This window comes from Mobula birostris, chromosome 9, assembly GCF_030028105.1.
Source record: "Mobula birostris isolate sMobBir1 chromosome 9, sMobBir1.hap1, whole genome shotgun sequence".
NCBI classification, from domain to species: domain Eukaryota; kingdom Metazoa; phylum Chordata; class Chondrichthyes; order Myliobatiformes; family Myliobatidae; genus Mobula; species Mobula birostris.
In genome coordinates this window covers 142,722,265-142,736,941 of record NC_092378.1, presented here as the reverse complement: position 1 = coordinate 142,736,941, position 14,677 = coordinate 142,722,265, and the positions used below count along the sequence as shown (strand labels likewise).

Here is a 14,677-nt window from a genome sequence, read left to right as displayed (position 1 = left end):
AATCCCTGCTCAGAGAAATCAGTGATGTTGCATCAGAAAAACTCCCTGACATCGCCCAGGTCTCATCATTTACAAAGCACCCGTGGTGTTATACAGTTTACTTTTTAAATCTGTGTCGTAAATGCACCTTTAATTATTCGTTAAGTTATTTGTGGTAATGTCACTTTGTGTGTTGTGTGTGTAAGTTATATATACTGTGTTGGTCCAGAGGAACGATGTTTCATTTGGCATAATACATGTACATGTTTGAATGACAATAAACTTAAAATAGAGCGACACAAAATACTTTAGATATCCCCATACTAGAAAAGTAATCATTACCATCAGTAACCACTGCTACAATGGCTAAATCATTTATGTGCAATGTCACTTTTCAAATATTCAAACACAAATTCGTTGTTAAGAAAAGCTGGGGTGTTCTGTAGCTGCCCTCCATTCCCATGCTTTTTAACGGACTGAAGATTTCAAAGCAACATGTAAAGACCATAAAACATAGGAGTAGAATTCGGCTATTCAGCCACCAAGTCTGCTCCGTGTCTGATTTATTATCCCTCTCAACTCCAATCCCCTGCCTTCTCACAACAACCTTTGATGCCCTGACTAATCAAGATCCTATCCACCTCCACTTTAAATATGCCCAATGGGTTGGCCTCCGCAGCCGTCTGTGGCAATGATTTCGACAGATGCACCAGACTCTGGCTCAAGAAATTATTCCTCTTGAAAGATAAATCCCAGTCAGCATGATTTTATTTTATTTTATTTGGTGATACCTTCCGGCCCTTTGAAAGACACTGCCCCTCAAACCCCATCAATGCCAAATTAACCCTAATCTAATCACGGGACAATTTACAATGACCGCTTAACCTACCTAGTACATTTCTGGACTTTGGGAGGGAACTGGAGCGCCCGGGGAAAATTATTGTGTTCCACAGGAGGACATACAGACTCCTTAGAGGGGACGCCGGAATTGAACTCCAAACTCCGACGCTCCGAGCTGTAATAACGATAAGCGCATTCTTATCTGTTGTGTTTTTAAAAAGCCCAAAATGATACAAGCTGTCAGTTAGAAATAAATGTAAAATTTCTCAAACTGGAATTACTTTAACTAGGACAGGTACCCCAGTATCTGAAAGGACTCTCCAATCTTACAGGATTAATGAAAAGAAAGCCAGGCTTTTGAACAGAAGACTGAGGTGCAATTAACCTTTAACCTCATCCACTGTTTACTTAAACTATGTTTATAGTTTGCAACTTTAAAGAGTCTCAGATTTACACAGGCAGTGGAACAATACATTTTAACAATTGTTCTTTAAATACTGTTCTCTCTGAGGAGAGAGTGGAAAGCCTTATTGTGGTATAACTATAACCGTTTAATCTCAGCCCAGACCGGTTGCAGTGTGCTCAGGTGATCCTTTAAACCTGACATTCACATTACTGGCTGATGCCAGTGCATCTAGTACCTTATGTAACCTCACTCCAGTTCTTGTTCCTGAATTCCTTCTGTTGACAGTTATTTGCTGCCAGTGGTCAAAAATAGATTATACAGTTAAAGCTATTTTAATGAAAGTTCAAACACACACACACACACACACACAAAATGCCAGACGAACTCAGCACATCGGGGGCTTCTTTGGAGGAGAACAAACAATTGACATTTTGGACTGAGACCCTTCATCAGGACTGGAGAGGAAGGGGGAAGAGGCCAGAATAAGAAGATGGAGGGAGGGATAGGGATAGAAGGAGATAGGTGAGACCAGGTGAGGGGGGGAGTGGGTGGTGGGTTGATGTGAAAAAGGAAGTGGTGAAGAGTTGAAGAGGGAGGATTCTGATTGGAGAGGAGAATCTATGGAGTAAAGGGAAGATGGTGGAGAACTAGTGTGGCAAGTCATGAGGGCAAGGGAGTGTTAGGGAGGGGTGAGAGGGCCACCAAAAATGGGGAAAAAACAAAAATGGTCATCTTTCATTCCATCACCCTTTGCTAGCTCCCCCCAAATCCCAAGTAACCTAACTTTCCAGAGCAGCATGCCATGAGGAACCTTGCCAGGTACAGAAAACATCCCTTGCTCTACTTTCATCCATCTCCTTATTTAACTCTTTGAAAAAACTCCCCAGAGATACATCAGGCATGACCTCCCACGCACCAGCCGAGCTGACTATCCTTGATCGAGCCTTGAATTTTATTCCTGATCAAGCCTTGACTGTTCCTGATCTATTCCCGATCAAACTTTGAATTCTATTCCTGATCAAGTCTTGACTATCCAAAGGATAGATCCAGCTGTCACTCAGAATTCTACTCCTGATCAAACCTTGGCTATTCTTGATCAAGCCTTGACTATCCAAATGATGGATCTAGTGGTTGCTCAGAATTCTCTGCAGTAATTTCTCTGCAACTGAGGTCCAGCTCACTGGCCTGTCCATACTACCCTTCTTGAACAACACTAGTTAGCTTACCTTATATTCCTATGTTCTAGGGAATAAAGTCCTAGTCTACACAACCTTTCCCTGTAACTCAAGCCTTCAAGTTCAGTCCACTTCCTGGTAAATCTTTTCTGCACTCTTTCTAGTTCAATATCATCTTTCGTATGGCAGGATAACCAAACTCTTCACAATACTCCAAGTATGGCTTCATTAGTGTTTTCCATAACTGTAATATAACTTCCCAACCCCTTTGCTCAATGCTGACTGATGAAGACCGCCGTAAACACTTTCCTCATCACCCTATCTACCCATGACATCACTTCCAGCAAATTATGCTGGGCAAATTATACTGCCACACCGCTTTTTTCCATAACACCTCCCAGGAGCCTACCGTTCACTGTATGTCTTATTCTGGTTTGATGTTCCAAAATGAAAAACCTCAGAGTTATTTGAATTGAAAGCCATTAGCTAATCCTCAGCCTGCATATCTGACTGATCACAGTTCAAAGTATATGTATTATCAATGTACGTACATGTCACCATATACAACCTGAGGTTCAATTTCTTGAGAACCTACTCAATAAATCCATAACAGAGGCTTCTTCACTAAATATATTTAAGAAACAGTTAGATAGGTTTTTACATAGTAAGGGAATTAAGGGTTATGGGGAAAAGGCAGGCCGATGGAGCTGAGTTTACGGACAGATCAGCCATGATCTTATTGAATGGTGGGGCAGGCTCGATGGGCCGGATGGCCTACTCCTGCTCCTATTTCTTATGTTCTTATGTTTTTATGTAGAATCAGTGAAAGACCACACTGACTTGGTGACAACAAACTCTGCAATACAAAAAGAAAGAAAGAATGATAATAAGTAAGCAATAAATATTGAGAACATGCGACGAAGAGTCCTTGAAAGTGAACCCATAGCTTGTGGGAACATTTCAATGATGGGGCAAGTGAAGTTGAGCGATGTTTGGTTCAGCAGCCTGATTGTTGAGGCTAATAACACTTCCTGAGCCTGGTGCTCTGGATCCTGAGGCACAAGTGATCCTGGATCTTCTTTTCTGATAGCAGCAGCAAAAAGAGAGTTGGGCGACCTGGGTGGTGGGTGACCTGCTTTCCTGTGACAAGAAAAGATCCCCCCGTAATTTTTCCATAACCTTCTACATTATCTATAACTTTAGTATCATCTGCAAATTTGCTAACCGAGCTTTGTACATGAACATAGCCACATTATTCCTTTCTTTTGCATTAATTATTTCTGCAATTTATTGTAACTTTTTGGCTTTGTAAGGTACTACTGATGCAAAAGCAAATTTCGCATCATCTAAGCCAGTGATAACGGACCAGATTCTGCTATTCTGGTGTGAAGCACAGATAGATAGACTCTTCGCGGCCTGATGGTTATATGGTGCACAGTGGTTCATTTGACAACAGGTTATTGATGCTGAACAGGTTATTTTAGATCCTGATCTTGTAGACCCCTATCAGGTCACCCCTCAGTCTCTCACATTCCAGGGAATGAACTCCCAGGTAAGATAAGAACAGGTTATTCATATTATGTGAAGCTGAAGGAATACAAACAGGTCCCCATCAGTAAAATGACACGTTACTGAAGTGGTCCCCTATGAAGACCAGGGCAACCATTTTGATGGTAATAAAGGTCCATCAGTCCAGTCACGTTATTCCCAAAAGTGGATTTTACCACTCTGGTTTGAGGAATTTACTTGTAGCATCAAACTGTACAAACTTATGTTGAAAATTGATTTCAATGCAAGAAGGTAGCTCTGTTGTGGCTGCCTCCGCAGATTAATTAAACACTGCCAAAACACTGAATATACTTAATTTGTGCTCTTTTAACAAATAAATCCAAATGGGACAGTAGTGCAGATTTTTTTTTTTGTCCCTGCCGAGTTTCCACACCTAAGTGGAATTAGTTAGAGCAGGCCTATGTTCTCAGTGAGATTCCTTCCAAATTCAATGCTCTTCTCCCTGTGGACAACGAAAGCAACTTCACTCCAGGAAGTCAAGAGTAAAGCTGAGGTTGTGGAAATCATGACTCTCAATGCCCTAACCTACTAACCACCCCACCGCCCCCAAAATCTCCTGAAGTGATATCTGGATTCTTGAGGATTTGCAGAAAGCATGCTGTACTTTCTATTTAGAGGTTTGAGGAGTGTTGGATTAGTAGCTTAAAATGGTTCAACCTACTCCATTGCCTGGATCTTTTAGAAACTAGCTTGGCTAATGAATGAGCCCACAAGCTCTAGGGAAGATCCAGGCCTTAGCAGAGAATTTCACAATCTACATTCATCCCAGTCTTACACCGTGCTATGTACCAATAGGAAGGTTAATTGGTCATTGTAAATTGTCCCATGATTAGGCCAGGGTTAAAGCAATGGGTTGCTGTACAGTGTGGCTCAAAGGGCCAGAGGGCCTACTCCATGCTGTATCGCAATCGATCAATAAATCCATAAATATTAGATTAGATTAGATTATGAGGACAGTCAGTCCTTGTTTATTGTCATTTAGAAATGCATGCATTAAAAAATGATACAACGTTCCCCCAGAATGATATCACAAGAAAACACAGGACAAACCAAGACTAAAACTGACAAAACCACATAATTATAACATATAGTTACAACAGTGCAAAGCATTACCATAATTTGATAAAGAGCAGACCATGGGCACGGTAAAAAAAAGTCTCAAAGTCCCGATAGCCTTATCATCTCATGCAGATGGTAGAAGGGAGAAACTCTCCCTGCCATGAACCTCCAAGCGCCGCCAACTTGCCGATGCAGCACCATTGGAAGCACCCGACCACAGTGGACTCTGAGTCTGTCCGAAAACTTCGAGCTTCCGACCAGCCCTCCGACGCAGTCTCCGAGCATCATCCTCTGCTGAGCGCTTCGACCCCGCCCCAGCCGCCGAGCAACAAGCGAAGCTGAGGACTCGGGGCCTTCCCCTCCGGAGATTCTGGACCACACAGTAGCAGCAGCAGCGAAGCAGGCATTTCAGAAGTTTCACAGATGTTCCTCCGAGCTTTCACGTACATCTCCATCAAATCAGGATTGTGCACGGCACCCTACTTGACAAATAACAGACATCACCACCAGAGTGGCCGCTGCGAGCTGCGTCGCGCCACCATCTTCTCCTCCTGATGATTAAATCATTATTTGTAGATACACTTATGCAAAATCGTGACCGACTGTTTACGTTCCATGTTATCTGATGCTCACTATCTTCAAAATAATATTGCCTTGGATTTTGCTGTCAAAATACTGAAGCTACTGTTGATCAACGTTATTTATGGCCACAAGGCAAAGCCAGCTGTGGGGCTAATGCGCAGATACTGCACAAGTTGTTCTCGAGATGCAGCACTGTGCCATTTGCTTCTTGGAAAGAGGTCTCATTGTCTTTCTGATGTCTGCAGTATATTAAACAACCTAATGTTGGTGTATTTACACACAGACAGAAACTAAGCTCACCGCAGAAAGTTACATCTTTATTAATAACTCAGCAGTCTTTAAAGATTGTTCACAAGGGACTCTGCAGATGCAGGAAATCTTGGGCAAAACGTTCAAAATGCTGGAAGGACCCAGCTAGTCAGGCAGCATCTATGGTGGGGAATAAACAGTCAACATTTCAGGCTGAGATCCTTCATCAGGACTGGAAAGGAAGAGGGCAGTATCCATGGAGAGGAATAAACAGTACTCTTTTCCCTTCCACCCAAAGGAGTCAGAATCATAGAGCACAACAGCTTTAGTTTGGCTTCTGCCCCCCTTTCCAGACCTGATGAAACGCCTCAGCCTGAAATGTTGACTCTTTATTACTCTGCATGGATGCGCACGATCTTGACGTAGGGTTTGGAGCCTCATGCGTCTCAATGACCCAGAGAGAGCTATGTTGGATGGAGTCAGGGCCTTGTGCTTCGACTCTTGGTCGGGTCAGCCATGTCAAACAGGTAGAGGCCAGTCTCGGAGCCATCCACTGATCCTCCGGGTTCGGGGGTTCAGCTCAGGGCCAACAACCCTGACTGGTCAAAAATAAATTGTTACAGAAACAGCAATGAAGAGTTCTTCTACAGACAGAGATGGAGGACCTTCATTGCTGCCCTAAGTGACAGCAGCATAACAAGCAGTATGTGATAGATGCTGCCTGACCAGCTGTTCTTCCAGCATTTTGTGTGTGCTGCTTTAAACATCATATTCAGCTTTCATCACTTCATTTTCCAGGCCTTGTTGATTAACTAACGCAAATGTAGAGTCTTAATTCTTCAGATCTTAAGTTTTTTGAACAACAAAACGCAAAAATCATTTGTTTTTACCTTTTCTCTACTTGATTCCCTAATTGGTCCACTTTCTGGTCTGGCCAGGTACAGTATTAACACCTGACCACAGCCAACCCAAACCACAAGTCCTGATGAAGGATCTAGGCCTGAAACACTGACTGTTTACTCTTTTCCTAACCTGCTGAGTTCTTCCAGCATTTTGTGTGTGTTGCTTTGCAATTCCAGCATCTACAGAATTTTTCGTGCATGTCAAAGGGACTGTAAATGTTCTCACACCTGAAAGACCCATCATCTTTAATGGGATTACAAATAGGCTATATATAGGGGTGTTGCTTGTTCATTAATTTCTTTCCAACACCAATTTATTTGTTATCACAGTTGAACAGGGAAGTTATGCATAGATTTGTCAGGATAGGGATGACCAGATAGACAGAGGAAAATATTCAGGGATGTGCTCCAAATTCCCTTGATAATGTGCAACACCCCTTTTAACTTTTGGAATCCCTGGCCCATGAAAACTCAAACGTGGAGAAGCAGCATTCTGGGTGATACTGAGAACTTCCAATTCCAGCCATTGGGATGAATATTGAGAGGCCTAGAGATAGTGGACGTAGAGACGATGTTTCCGGTAGTGGAGGAGTTTAGAACCGGAGGGCACAGCATCAGAATACAAGGATGTCCCTTTAGAAAAGAGATGAGAGGGAATTTCTTTAGCCAGAAAGTGGTAAACGTGTGGAATCCACTGCCACAGACAGCTCTGCAGGTCAAGTCACAGGGCATATTGAAAGCAGAAGTTGATATGTTCTTGATTAGAAAAGGTGTTACTGTTAAGGTTACAAGGAAAAAGCAGGACAATGGGGTTGAGGGGGCACAATGGAATGGCAGAGCAGACTAGATGGGCCAAATGACCTAATTCTTCTCCTACGTCTCATGGACCACACAGAAGCTGCCTATAAAGTGCAGAAGAAATTACTTAATTCATGCACTCTGATCACCTCCTCCATAAAGCATAGGAGCAGAATTAGGCCATTTGACCCAGAGTTCGCTCTGCCATTCCACCAGGGCTGATTTATTATTCCTCTCAACCTCATTCTTCCGCCTTTCCCTCACAACCCTTGACAGTCTGACTCATCGAGAACCTGTCAATCTCAGCTTTTAAATATGCCCAATGACTTGGGCTCCACAGGCGTCTGCGGCACTGAATTCCACAGATTCACCGGCCTCATCCCTCCTTATCCCCGTTTTACAGGGGTGTCCTTCTATCCCGAGGCTGTGCCTTCCTGTCTTAGACTCCTCGACAGACTTCAAGTGCCTCCAAAATTAACCTCAAAAGGGCAGGTCCTGGGGCAATTCACCCTCGCCTCTCCTCTTTGGAACACTAACTAAATATTCATTAAACGAATCGAAAACTAATCATTCGTTCCAAAAATCCAAGATTCAAGATTCTTTAATATCACTTCCAGTACACAAAGTGTAAAGGAGAATGAAATAATTATTATTCTGGATCTGATACAGCACAAAAATAACGGCAGAACAATATTAAAAACAGTATATATAAATCCATGCTAGTTTAAATAGATATACTGATTGTATATACAGTAGATAAAATGACACCAGGTACAGGAGTGTCTGTACATAAGGTGACTCTGACAAAGTAGTGGTGGTTGGGGGTTTGTTGATCAGTCTTCTCGCTTGGGGAAAGTAACGCCTCACCCAGGGGGAGGGAATGGGAGAAGGCGGCAGTGTATTGTGGCATTCTTTTAAAAAGATACTTTTTAAATGTCAGCTCATTTCAAAGAGGCAGGAGCCGCAACTCGAGCATTGTTCGTGAAAGCAGATGCGAACGCCCGCTCCCCGGCTCGGTCCGCCGCGATGTTATTTACTGCGCCGTGTCCTGAATTCACCCGCTCGAAAGGCAGCATGGGTCTGTTGGCTGGCAGTCGGGCAGAGTGAGTCAGCGGCTAATAGCGTCTATCATTACACATCAGAGGAGCAGGCAGAGAAAAAAAGTTCTCTGGTTTCATTTTCTTGGCTGAAGCCCGTAACCCTCGACTGATGCATAATACACAGTGTGCGTGTGGATCGGTAACTCAGGCAACCATTAGACATGAAGTTGCAAACTATGACAGAAACCCCATCCAGAGAACTGTTGCTGAGGTTTACGCTTTCCTGCCAAATGTTTCAAACTCTTTTTTAAAATAAAGAAAATGTCACAAGCTCTTGCAAAATGATTTTTGTAAGGCCACTAACAGACAGCGAGCTTTGCTTCAGCAGTGCAATAATATGCCTTGTCTCCCACAACATGTTTTAAATCATGGTCTGCCACCCTCTCTACGTTGCATCCCAAACTCATGCATGATGGATTAAGGCTTTCTTCCCCCTTGCTGAAATTCCACACCCTTCATTTATGCGCAATTGGTCGAGCAGCTTTGTTAAGGCATTGATTAGACCACATGTGGAATACTGTGAGTAACGCGCGCACAAAAATGCTGGAGGAACTCAGCAGAATCAATGTGGAGGAGATGTTTCAGAGGACACAACCTCAGCATTTAGAACAGAGATCAGGAGGAATTTATTTGGCCAGAGGTTGGTGAATCTGTAGAATTCTTACCATCCAGGCCATGTTCTTTTCTCGCTGCTGGCACCAGGTAGACGATACAGGAGCCTCAGGACGTGCACCACCAGGTTCAGGAACAGTTACTACCCCTCAACCATCAGGCTACTGAACAAAAGAAGGGGATAACTACACTCACCTGCCCATCCATTGACATGTTCCCACAACCAATGATCTCACTTTAAGCAGTTCATGCTGTTATTTCATGTTCTCATTTATTCATTGCTTTGTATTTACATCTGCACAGTTTGTTGTCTTCTGCACTCTGGTTGATCTTTCACTGATCCTGTTATAGTTACTGTTCTATAGATTTGCTGAGTATGCCTGCAGGAAAATGAATCTCAGGGTTGTATGTGGTGACTCTGATAATAGAAGGAACTTGACCACAGACAGCTGTAGAGGCCAAGTCATTGGGTACCTGTATGTCTAATGAGGAGTTTGATAGTCAGGGCATCAACTGCTAAAGAAGAAGAAGGCAGAAGATAATACTTCAGCCATGATAGAATAGCAGAGCTTGACGGGCTGAATGGCTTAATTCTGTTCATGTCCTACAGTCCATCAGCATCTATGGAGAGGAGTAAACAGTCAGTGTTTCAGGCTGATAAGTCACTGAGGGGCTGAACCTGGCAGAACTGAAGAAGATGGAGTCTTTTATATAAATACACATACATTCAGTGGCCATTTTCTTAGGCACACCTGCTTGTTCATGCAAATATGTCTAAATCAGCCAATCATGTGGCAGCAACTCAATGCATAAAGCATGCAGACATGGTCAAGAGGTTCAGTTGTTGTTCAGACCAAACACCAGAATTGGGGGAAGAAGTGTGATCTCAATGACTTTCACCATGGAATGATTGTTGGTGCCAGATAGGGTGATTTGAGTAACTTAAACTGCTGCTCTCCTAGAGTTTACAGAGAATAGTGCAAAATAACAAAAAAAAAATCCAGTGAATGGCAGTTGTGTGGTTAATGAGAGAGGTCAGAGGAGAAAGACCAGACTGGTTCAAGCTGACAGGAAGGTGACAGCAATGCAAATAACCACACATTACAACAGTGGTGTGCAGAACGGTAGTGGACAACACATGGTACCTTAAAGTGGATGGGCTACAGCAGCAGCAGACCACAAACACTCAGGGGCCACTTTATTCGGGTACAGCAGGTACCTAATAAAGTGGCCACAGCATGTTTTTACATTTGAGTTACGGTCAACAACTTTCCCATACCACAAGCCAAGCCTGCCTTTTAATTAGCTGATTCATATCCGTGCAGTAAATCATGTTGTTTTGCAAATTTAATTGTTTGAGGGCAGCTTTTATTGCAGAGAAGACCAAAAATATCAAGTCTCTTCAGAGTTTCAAGTAATAGCTTTAGTAATGATTTCTTACTTCAGGAGGGAATGTGAGCTTTGACGCATTAAGATTTGAATCAAAATACAGTTTAAACATTCTGCAACATTTTCCAGGATTATATCACTTTTAACTTTGCCATAGGCGGCCTCAAGGCTGGCTGCTGCTGGGAAGGAGGAGGGTAGGGCATGGGACTAGCAACTCTGTCCTGTAATTATCCAGTACTACAGAAACACCAACAGCAGCTCCAAAGACATCATTCCTGGGAGAGGAAGGATACACCAAGAAGATGGGCTATACCTGTGGACAACTTGAAAGACAGGCCAGGGCAGAGTACTCTCCCGAGCTGCTGGCCTATGCCCCAGTACGGGTGATGGCCTTAAGTAGTAGTAGTAGTCATACTTTATTGATCCCGGGGAAATTGGTTTTCATTACAGTTGCACCATAAATAATAAATAGTAATAAAACCATAAATAGTTAAATAATATGTAAATTATGCCAGGAAATAAGTCCAGGACCAGCCTATTGGCTCAGGATGTCTGACCCTCCAAGGGAGGACTTGTAAAGTTTGATGGCCACAGGCAGGAATGACTTCCTATGACGCTCTGTGCTGCATCTCGATGGAATGAGTCTCTGGCTGAATGTGCTCCTGTGCCCACCCAGTACATTATGTAGTAGATGGGAGACATTGTCCAAGATGGCATGAAACTTGGACAGCATCCTCTTTTCAGACACCACCGTCAGAGAGTCCAGTTCCATTCCCACAACATCACTGGCCTTACAAATGAGTTTGTTGATTCTGTTGGTGTCTGCTACCCTCAGCCTGCTGCCCCAGCACACAACAGCAAACATGATCGCACTGGCCACCACAGACCTGTAGAACATCCTCAGCATCGTCTGGCAGATGTTAAAGGACCTCAGTCTCCTCAGGAAATAGAGACGGCTCTGACTCTTCTTGTAGACAGCCTCAGTGTTCTTAGACCAGTCCAGTTTATTGTCAATTCGTATCCCCAGGTATTTGTAATCCTCCACCATGTCCACCCTGACCCCCTGGATGGAAACAGGGGTCACCGGTACCTTAGTTCTCCTCAGGTCTACCACCAGCTCCTTAGTCTTTTTCACATTAAGCTGCAGATAATTCTGCTCACACCATGTGACAAAGTTTCCTATTGTAGCCCTGTACTAGCCTCATCTCCCTTGCTGAGGCATCCAACTATGGCAGAGTCATCAGATGAAGAACTCGCTTTTAGGAATTATTTAAAAGCCAAATATGCACCTGCAAGATTAAAAAGGATTACTACATAAAATACATTTTAAAAGTAGTAAAGTCAAACCTGCCAAACAGCCTGATGACTTTTGGTGATGGTAATCATGGTCACCTTGGCTGCAAATTGTAGAGTGCAACTCTGCCTTTGTAATATCTAACATGAGGAAGTTTTGACAATATGCCAAGAGCTGAAAGCTATAGAGTGTCCTGAAGAAGGGTTTTAGCCTGAAATATCCATCATTTATGTATCTCCATAGATGCTGCCAGAGCTGCTGAATTCCTCCAGCATTTTGCACGTTACACAATGAAGTCTGGAACCATTTTAGCTATCGAGATGCTTCCTGTCAGATGTACAGACTGATTGCCACTTGGACTAGCAGCACTCTTAAATTTCCCAATTTGATTTGTTCCTGCCAAACTCCAGGAGATCAACCCTCCATTGAACTCAATGGATTTTAAAAAAATCCACTGAGATCAAAGACGCAGAGGGGTGGTTTTGCTTTGGACCGCCAAAAGTGGTGGCGGGGCCTGATTCATCTACAGCATTCAATCTATTGGATAGACACCCAAAGTTCAAAGTAAACTTATTATTAAAGTACGTATTTGTCACCAAATAACCACCTTGAGATTCATTTCCTTCTACTAAAGTACATGGCCATTCATTTCCCTGTACCATATTCCATCTGCCACTTTGCCCATTCTCTTAATCTGTCCAAGTCCTTCTGCAGGCTCCCTGCTTTCTGAACAGTACTTGCCTGCCGTCTGCAAGCCTTCAATTCCACCATCCAAACCATTGACAGAAAACTTGAAAAGAGGCGGTCCCAACACTGACCCCTGCACAGTTTTTAAAAAAATATATAATTCTTTTCACTGAGATGTAATATTGACCAAGAGACAAGACGCCCTTATATGGTAACTGAGTGCAAACTATACTAGATAGGATTTGAATGGGTTACAGTCACAAGAACAGATGATTGATTCTGCTATCATGATATCCAACTCTTCAGAGTCCAAGTTGCACTCCATGTGAAGTAACTGGGTTGAAGATTAAAATCAATACCAAAAAAAGAGATACTCTTTTGTTGATTCAAACTATCAGCTTTGTGGTAGATGAACAATCCGCTTAAATATTTGTCACCCTCACATATTCATCAGCTCAAAGGGGAATACAAATTCAACAAGGAATCACTAAACCTACTTGCTTATCATACTGGTCTCGAGGAAATCCAGATGACAACTGGCGCTCATCTGCATACCTACTACAAGTTGTGCAGAAGTGAGGTTAATGGTGCCTGGGCATAGAAGCACAAGCAAAATAAGCAGTAGGCCATTCAGTCCCTCAAATCCATTCCCTCTTTCAATAATATCATGGTTGAGCTATCCCAAGACTCATTCCATCATCTGTTCAGTTACTTTGAACCAGGATGCCTACAGCCCTCAAATCCCCAATCTTTCAAAAAGATATCTCCCTCCACCTGAATTGACTTTATTTCTTATATCCTTCACATACATGAGTAAAAATCTTTACGTTATTTCTCTATCTAAATGTGCAATCATAGTAATTTATAATTTTTTTATAATAAATAGAACAGACAATGTAACATAGAAATACACTCAAATCAGTGTGAGTTAGTTAATCAGTCTGATGGCCTGGTGGAAGCAGCTGTCCTGGAGCCTGTTGGTCCTGGCTATTATGCTGCGGTACTGTTTCCTGGATGGTAGCAGCTGGAATAGATTGTGGTTGGGATGACTTGGGTCCCCAATGATCCTTTGGGCCCTCTTACAAAGACTGGTGTGAAAAATGTCTTGAATCAGGGCAAGTTCACAACTGCAGATGCGCTGGGCTGTCCGCACCACTCTCTGCAGAATCCTGCGATTGAGGGAAGTACAGTTCCCATACCAGGCAGTGATGCAGCCAGTCAGGATGCTCTCAATTGTGGCCCTGTAGAAATTTCTTAGGATTTGGGCACCATATCAGATTTTCTCAACCGTCTGAGGTGAAAGAGACACTGTTGTGCCTTTTTCACCACACAGCTGATGTGTACAGACCATGTGAGGTCCTCGGTGACGTGCACGCCGAGGAACTTTATGCACTTTCAATGATCGAGTATCCACAACTTGCCGATGCAGAGAATTTGCGAGATTGGATAGATTTAGATTAGCTTTATTTGTCACACGTACATCAAAACGTAGAGTGTGATGCATTGTTTGTGTCAACAACCACAGACTGAGCGTGTACTGGAAGCAGCACATTTCCAGCACACCCACATCTTCGGAACGAGGGAGGAAACCAGAACGCAAGAGGGAGCTGTCAGAGTCATGGGGAGAACGTACAAACCCCTCACAGATCGTGGTGAAATCGAAACCCAGTCTTTTGTCATTCCAGCTGTCGGCTCCCAGATTCCACCACTCACCTGTACTTACCCGCTGCCTGTTACACCGCTGGCGTTTAGAGCAGCACTGAAGCTCCTCCATCTCTGGTGGTGTTCAGGGCTTCCTTCATCGTGCCAGTCGCTTCTTCTGGGTTTTCACTACTGCCAGTCATGCAAGCCCTGGGTAGAGATTCAGGAATACCATCGCACTTGTACACAGAAGGATTCGTCATTGCTGTTTTGGTAACAATTTTGTTTGACCAGTCAGGGTTGTTAGCCCTGAGCTGAACCCCCGCTCCTGGAGGACCAGTGGACCACTCTTAGACTGGCATCTACCCCTTGACATGTTTGGCATGGGTGACCCT

At 43.3% G+C, this 14,677-nt stretch overlaps 1 long non-coding RNA gene across 4 annotated transcripts in view; it reads right to left on the bottom strand.

The window, feature by feature from the left end:
* The window catches only part of LOC140203147 (uncharacterized), a 124,922-nt gene that overhangs the window by 13,356 nt on the left and 96,889 nt on the right, over positions 1-14,677 (bottom strand). Inside the window, exon 4 of one of the 4 annotated variants that reach the window (XR_011887298.1) lies at positions 14,355-14,492. The exons of 2 other annotated variants lie outside the window; for them this stretch is intronic. This is a non-coding gene — a long non-coding RNA (uncharacterized lncRNA). The remainder of the gene's footprint in view (positions 1-14,354; positions 14,493-14,677) is intronic. One more of the 4 variants, XR_011887300.1, reaches the window with a different exon arrangement.